Source organism: Acanthaster planci, linkage group LG20, assembly GCF_054643075.1.
Source record: "Acanthaster planci isolate LZ-2023a linkage group LG20, COTS_SCS, whole genome shotgun sequence".
Classification (NCBI taxonomy): domain Eukaryota; kingdom Metazoa; phylum Echinodermata; class Asteroidea; order Valvatida; family Acanthasteridae; genus Acanthaster; species Acanthaster planci.
In genome coordinates, this window is record NC_141796.1 from 4998006 (window position 1) to 5006289 (window position 8284).

Genomic DNA, 8284 nt, shown 5'->3' on the forward strand with positions numbered 1-8284 from the left:
CAATGTGTGGCAATAAACGAACGACCTCGGGGTTAATCGAGGTTCCCAAACTGGGTCAGGTGGTCATACAGGGATTCAGATTGCCACGTGAATTCAATCTGTCGGGAGCAAGTGACATTGACACAGATACATCCAGGATCTGGTACATGAGCCAGGCCCAAGCAAACGCTAAGTGAGTGTTAAATTGGGCATAGTCGTGGCTTATCCTAGTATGCGCGGAAGAAGTATTCGAACGCGCTAATACAGAGTAATGAGCACATTACAAGGCCCAGGCGAAATTTCGAAGCAGTTGCTTAAAGATTGAATCCACCGTTCTCGTTTTTTCAAAGACAATCATTCCCAATTGTTAATACAGTTCCAAGTATGTATGAGGACAAATGCACGACCCAAAACATGTGGGAACTGTAATTAGCCAAAACAGTATACCTTAAGGACATAGTCACTCGCAAACACTGAGTTTGACTCCAGTAATGACTGTTTTTCAAGAGTTTAAGAGTCACTATACTTCGAGCGTTTATATAGCTGTGTGTGTGATTTAGTTCTTTTTATCCTTATTCATGTAGCAGACGCAAACACACAGCTCGTGCTCGTTTGCCCTTGTTGGGCGAAAATCAATGTGAACTTTCATTCGAATTTGCACAAACCCTCAGTAACGTATTAGCGCAGGTGCCGAGAACACGGCAACACAGCTCTTCAATTGTCTACCAATATATTTCTCCTGTCCTCCACTTCCACGGATCCACCCCATGATTCGTTGTCAGTCGTGCCTTCCATAAGCGTTTCAGGCGGCTGCATTGAGTTTCTCGCTAAAGCTTAAAGAGGTCGTAATTGAAACCAGGGAACAGTTTTCACCAACACTTTGGGGTAGGATGAAATAATACTCTAACCTTGTTATCCCTCCACAAGATCTCATTAATTATTCTACCTGTTGTTGGACAACAACTGCCCATTATGTTGCCATGTTGCAACCGTGTATTGCACACTGGTACAAATGTTAATGTATAGGTTAACCCTAAATCCATTTGACAAAAAGTTGTCATTATGCCAGCTCAATTTTGCAAAACACACCTGCTGCCGTTCATCTCCACGCACGACAAAGCTCTTGAAATGTCCCAAGTTCTATTAGTTTCCATCCACGGTGTTTGCTCAAACAGCTCAAATTTATTTGCCTTTCACAGCCGTGTTATAACAGTACTGACGGTTTGCACTTTGCTGCAACTGAATGGTTAGAAGGTATCCGGGTGTGAAATGCAATTGAATATGTTTGGCAAGAAAGGTGTCGAAATACCGCAAACAGAATCGGCTACGGGTTCGTTTTTAACACTTTGACGGCAGGCTGGGAAAACGGCGCCATAATGCACTCCTGAGACCTATCGATGAGTGTAGTATAGCCATCGTAAAGTTGCCATTCATGTACCGGTACTGTTGGTGTAAGGTGGCTCTGAGAAATTTATCATAGTGCACGGATTCAGGACACACTGGTTCAGGCTCAACGGACCCCAAAATTATCATGGGGACCGTGGTAGGCCGATTTCTAGTTTCGTATCATTCGTCTTGTGAGCATCCATTGTAAAGACGTTTCAATTGTCAGAGTTAATTGAATACAACTTCACTGTACGCTGGGTTCATGAATTTTTAACATTATCAGCACTAGAAACAACTTTGTTCGTAATTAGGTAGATTAAGTCTCAAACTAGCCGCTGTTTTTAAATTTCCTGATCATGTCTAAATGCTACTAAAATTTATGTTACAAATGATTCTTTTCTATTTCTCTCTCATGTACGTATGTACAAGCAATGCACACTTTATCCAGGAACACTCGTCAGGAAACAAAATGGGTCCACAATGACTTGCTCCTTATACATTGTAGTTCATGTCATTTGCATACTTCGAGATGAGTGCCCCTTGGATTAATTGCCTGCCACTCGTCCCTACACACAGCCGACTCGTGATCCTTGGCGAGATCTTTGACAGGAAAATGTGACAACCTGTATTACTTTATTCGGTTGTTATGTCATTCAGTTGTTTCAGGCAAGTGGATCAGGCAAGTGAGACAGTTGGCCTGGACGTCAAGGTTACAGCGAGAGGAATGTTCTATGAAGGATCAAACGAATGTCGTGAGCGAAAAGGGTTCTTTCCAATCCATAGAGAGGCCATTTTTAACACCAAACCCGCTGCTCCAGTACTTCTATTTCTTTACGCAGGAAGTCCCCATGATGAGTATAACTTCCGTGCCCACCAATGTGCTACTTTACACTGGTCGTCAGTGTGTGACAAAGTTCACTTTGAGGTTAAATGTGTGGAGAGGTGTATTTCTTTTTAAATATTGAAACTTCTCCATGTTTTGCGGACAGCTGTGGGCACTGTTGTTGATGTCATGTCATTCTGGGAAGACGATGTTCAGTGATAAATGTTTCTATTCCAATTGTGAACCCAGAATTTGTTTATTGAAACATTTCTGAGAAAGGGTTGCCGTGTGTTATGCAACATTTTTAAATTATAAAAAAAAAATAGAACAGCAAAACATGACAAATTCCAGCAGTTATTTGTGCCCAAATCAATGCAACATTGAGATCTATCCCTGGCATCATGGTTTTGCTCATAAATATTGAAATTTGCATCAGTATAAAAACCAAAAAGGCATCCGGGGCTGTAATGAGGGCCACGCCCCCAAAAGTAAACAGTCAATTATAATAGTTTCGAAAAGTAATTAAAAAAAGGGTTGTTCCCTCCGAAATAGGGCAAAAAGCTCCTAATTCAGCCTTGCCTCCCTTAAAAGCCATAAAAGATTTACGATGAAATTTCAAACTTTAAGGCCCCTCAAAAACAATAATATTGCTCCACCTGCGAACTTTTGTTCTAGATCCGCCTTTGCTCATGTGTAGTACGACAAAGCAAATGTATGAATTGGCAAGTTTCATTAGCAGAGTGTCTGTCAACCACCAAATAACCCTGAAAGTGCGCAACAACTCTGCTCACGAGAGAGAGAAAAAAAGAGTGCATCTTTTGATACAAGTCAAACCCGACGCAATTACAAACTGAAGGGAGGCTTATGAGGAAAAATCGGCCGAGGGGGCAGAGCAGATCCATATCTACTGCCACTCATTACGTAAGCAACTAGAAGTCTCTGAGCGCTAAACATCGAAAGTGAACGAATAATAACGCACTGTATTACAAACAAATAAAAAGCAAGCAAGCCTGCCGAGTAGCCAAACTCGCGATCAAGATCAAGCGAACTAAGTATGATGATTAAAATATACTCTGTTATGTGAATAAATTACAGCACAGTTCATTTAATAAAATGAATAACGAGACAGAATCTTGGGGTTGCGCGTGCATTAGCGATATATACTCAACGTGCTTCTGCAAAATAATATCATTATTCCCATTTTTTCCCATCTAAATTGAACGTTTCCTCATCATTATTTCTCTACAAGAGAAGTCGTCTGGAAATCTACCGTACGTTGATTTAAATTTCTTTGTAAACATTTCATTGAGTTAGGATATTGGTTTCTAAAATGCATGTTTAAGAAGTAAAGAAAATCTGCTGAAATTTAACGCCATGCATGACGGATTTCCACGTACCGCACATTTCCTCCTGCCGTTTTATATCCGTCAGCTGATAACTAAGCTCAACGGGCCTGGAACCTCTGTGACAGTTCCTTCTTGCTTTAATGCTCCTCCTTTTCCATCATTTGGAATTCTCTATTTGCGCACTTCTGCCCCTGTGCAAAACTTCAAAACCAAATACCCGCTATACCTATATAGCTCGCGCCGTGATTTCACCGACAACGCCAAAAAAGACGAGGTGGTTATGAAGCTGCAGCCCTGGATTTCCCGGTGAGACACGGCATACATCCGGCGGAGCTGACGAAATACACCCCTGAGACCGATTCTGTCAAGCTCCAACCAGATCAAACGGCATCAAATCTTGTTTTCCGCTTGGATATTGACTTAGGCCGGTGGCCTCATATCCAATTTTCCAGACAAAAAGAAGACAAAAAAGAAGGAAAAGGTAGGCCAGAAATACATCCGGTTATTCTCCGAGTTCGAAAGAAAGGTGTCGTCTTGGCCTGATAGCAAGTGCTCTTAAAAGCGCAGGTGAGTAGCAAACACCGTTTATCTTATTCCAATTTAGTCATACCAAATCGATAGCGCAGTGAACATCCCCAGCTAAAGCTTGTTCACTCCCATGTGAAATCTCAGAAAAAGACTAAAGAAAAAGTAATTGCAAACAAACAGACAGACAGACAGACAGACAGACAGAGAGACAGACAGACAGACACAGACAGACAGACAGACAGACAGACAGACAGACAGACAGAAACAAACAAACAAATCAATCAAACAATTAATTAATTAATTAATTAATTAATTAATTAATTAATTAATTAATTAATTAATTGATTAATTGAACAAAGACAAAGCCAAAAGGCAAAATAAAAACATTTCCCTAAACAAATTAGAAAAGACTGCTGTGTTGACTGAGATCGTCTCTGTGGAAGGTTTGCCTGGCTGCCATCTTGCAGGCCAGTGCATCTGTTTCACAGGGTGGGCACAAAGAAAGTTTCCCTGTGGAATAAAATAACTGCCCTGCCCTGCGTAAATCTGTGCCGGCAATTGGGGCAGGGATGTGGAAAGGTGGGGGGGGGATGACTTGCCCGGCAATAATTTGAAAAGCAGGGAGGGGGTTGACACCATATGACTGTGGTCGACGTTCATGATATTGTTCATGGTATGTACCTCTGTACTGTGCATTCAGAAGGGCATATTTATGCCTTTTTATTTTTCCCCTTTTGTGAGTGATATTGAATGCATTTTTGTCGTCGATAGTCTCAAATAACCTTCACAGTCCGCTTGATTTTTTGCTCGCCACAAAAGTGTGTGGGGGTTAATTCAATAGCCCATCTCCCCTGGATTTACGCTCATGGCTGTAGTCATCGAAGTCTTTTACCTCACAGCAGGGCAGTCGCCAGGGGGCATACAGGGGCGGCCTTTTGTCGATTAGCTGCTCCGTCGACAAAAACCACAAGCATCAAAATTATCTGTTGTTCTTGTGATGTCCCCCAACATGTAATGTACTTCCCCCATGCCCGAAGCTGGCGACGCGCCCCGTCTTTACGGTGTTACAAGCCCGACATTCTTCACCCAGTCTTCTCTGGCTTATCACGCCCGTCTTGTCGCTAGTACGCACCACCCAACTGTGACAGTCTCTCCTCGGCTCATTAAACTTTGATGGACTTGTAATTATTTTTTCTCGGAGCTTCAGCAAAGAAGTGTTACACTCGACAGGAGCATAGCTATCTTCTCACTGGTTATTCACTGACGAGGGCAGTTTTCCTGTTTTATCTGACATGTTAATTTGTATCACATTTCCTTTTTAAAGAGATTCTCAAATCGGTGCGGAAAGAGTGAGTTTGGTTCAATACCAAGCCAGTTACTTTATAATTGGATTTCTTCTTCGAGGATCAAACTCAACCACGCGTGGCTGTGAATCTGACAAAATTTGAGACTCTGCAAGGGACCAGGTGCGTCTCTATAATCGTAGAAACCAGATTCTGATTATGCACCAAGCAGGGTTTCAATTCAACGACGGGTCAAGGGCTATTTTTAACATCAGAGACAGCGGTTGGGCATAGTTGCCGCATTTGGAAATGTTCACAACAGACATTTGGTAAAGTGAATGTAAAAATATAAACAACACCAAACATATAAATAAAACCCCAAATGTGGATTATTCACTCTTACTCCTACACAACTTTTTAAAGCGTCATAGGCGTAATTTGAGATTAAAGTAATAGCATCTTAAACAATATTTTTTTCAGTTTTCATTCATAGTTTAATTTTAAATTCGAGGCGCCTTTGCTCAAATTCTGATTTCATCTTTTGAACAAGCCTGTCACATGAGGCACACTATTTTTCTGGTATTTGTCACTTCATTTGGGTTTTACAGATACATGTAAATTAGTCAAATTCAAAGCAACGAAATAAAGACACAAAACGTACCTCTTTTTTTTAGTTCATGTACATCTGTCAAACTCACTTTTTAATGCTTTCTGCTCTTGGTACGCGTCTAAACAGGAAGGTCTCCCTGACTAAAAACGACAAATCAACGGAACAATTCACATAAACTACTTGAACATCAATGAAATGCTCTGAATGGGTTTCATGCGAAGCGTCACATTACACGACAAGAGGCACATTTTGAGCTGATATATTTGGGAAGCCAGGTCTTGCATGCAGTGATGACTGCAGCCTTCATCATCTTTGTCGACACTGTAATTGCACCAGCCACGTTATTACAGATAATCACCCTGCCGTTTCACTCCACTGACTGCTAGGTAATTGGATTTCTAGCAGACATATCATTTCAGATAATGCATTACAACGAAAGGCCATACGCAAACAGGAACAGTGTCAGCGTTGAAACAGTACCGACGATGCAGTGGGATACTTGTGCAAGAAAACTCCAATTCTCTTAAGAGATGTCTGGGATGGGATACGTAAAAGTCGCACGAAAATAACATACTTTAAAGCTGCAAACACTGTAATGAACATGTATGTGGAAATTTTCTTAATTCAACGACGACAGGCTTTCTGTGGAAATGTATACTGTATAGTTGGTCGAAAACAGTGCCCTTTCTAATAAGAAAAGCTCCTTGGATGCTTAGTGTTGGCTTTCGAGGTATTTTCTCAGACAATGATTTTTGCCGTTGAATGGAGTATAGTTAGTATGTTAACATGGATGCTGCGTAATAGTTGTTCATCGATTTGATACACTTTGACCAACGAAGACACAAACACACACACAATACCGTGTTTCGTCTATCATAGTAGGCCCAATATCAACATGAAACTGGAATGTGCTTACCATTATCTGCTGTTCGACGAGATAAATTAGCATGAGGTAGGTTGGGCTGCTGAGTGACCTCTACTCTTGGTACTGAGACTATGGCGTTCACAAATCAGTGTGGCAGTATCAGTGTCTTAGAATTAATAGTCTTGGTTCTAAACCACACACAGCAACTTTTAACAACTATAGGCCTCCATGTACTCAAGAAAATGCATCAGCTTCTGGCCGTCCGGTTTTTGTCCGTACTAGTTCCACTGCACTGCCTGGAGTCGGGAATCGTTCGGATTCGTGTCTCCGTCGTTTTAACGAAGTCGTTCCACCCGATCCTTTTGGCCTGTGGTCACTACCCGCTCGAGGCAGGAACTGGGTATAACGTCAAAATGTATTCCTGCGTGAGTTATTGAAGTCTACAGAAATTGTCTGCGCCAGACCCCTTCCCCGACGGATTCACTAAACAGCAAGCTCGCAAGCAAGCCGTCGCGCAGGTGTAAAGAGAGACAACTTCCGTTTGACTTGCCATCTGACGCAGCAGAGGCTTGAGAGTTCAGTCACACGGTGGATCCGGAAACATCTGCGAGAGAACACGCCGTGCTTCTTGTGTGCGCTTCAGCGCCCCTGACAGCCGCGACAAATTTTGTAATTTTCCGTTGCCACAGTGACCGTAAAAGGGGCTCGCTGTATTACTGCACTGGGCAAAAGAGCCATGTAAAAGAAAGGATGGCCAAACGGTTGCAGAGAGTCAGCCGCGTCACATGCAAACGTATATAAGCACGGGGGGTTGACATGGCTGTCATCTTGCTGGCCGGTGCTTTGGTTCCACAGGGTATGCACAAAGGAGGTTTTCCTGTAGAACAAAACAACTGTCCTGAAAGATGGCTGCTACGCAAAGCCTCTATAGAGCACTTCATACGGCTTTTAAAATAGGCTATAAACATAGTGTAAGTATCTTTGTGAAGAAAAAGGACCTGTGAGGCCACCGACGATTCCCAATTAGGCCTATGTCTAATCTGATTCGTCAACTCTGTAGAGCGCAAGGTTACTGCACAGACGCACCTAGATTTTGATGGATGTGTTGTGGCCAAAACAGTTCAAATTGTAATGACCACAATTCAATGTTGAATGCATAAATTACAATGGTGCGCGTACATGCCGGACGTAAAACACGGCGTGCATGCATGCGAGGTGCGTTTTAACTGTTCTGATATCCCGTTGCCCTATGGAGCATGAAAACGCGCACGAACTTCTAAACTTCAGCCTAAGTTTATTTTTATTATATCTTATTTGTAAGATTTTGTTGGTACACTGAAGATGTGCAAGCTCAGTAACATTTTAAAGAATAGCCCAACGACTTCAAACTGTATCGTCAATTCTAACAACAAATCATCCAGATTTCACATTTGAGGTACACTTTTAAAGGAACCATGTACAGAT

The 8284-nt window shown here is 42.0% G+C and overlaps 1 protein-coding gene across 2 annotated transcripts in view; it reads right to left on the reverse strand.

Annotated features, from left to right (window-relative positions):
* LOC110977983 (nuclear receptor-interacting protein 3-like) overlaps nt 1–8075 on the reverse strand; it is a 33450-nt gene extending 25375 nt beyond the window's left edge. Inside the window, exon 1 of one of the 2 annotated variants that reach the window (XM_022232571.2) lies at nt 6872–8075. The gene's annotated coding sequence lies outside the window, so the exon portion shown is untranslated. The remainder of the gene's footprint in view (nt 1–6871) is intronic. The other variant, XM_022232569.2, reaches the window with a different exon arrangement.
* Nucleotides 8076–8284: the final 209 nt, after the last annotated feature.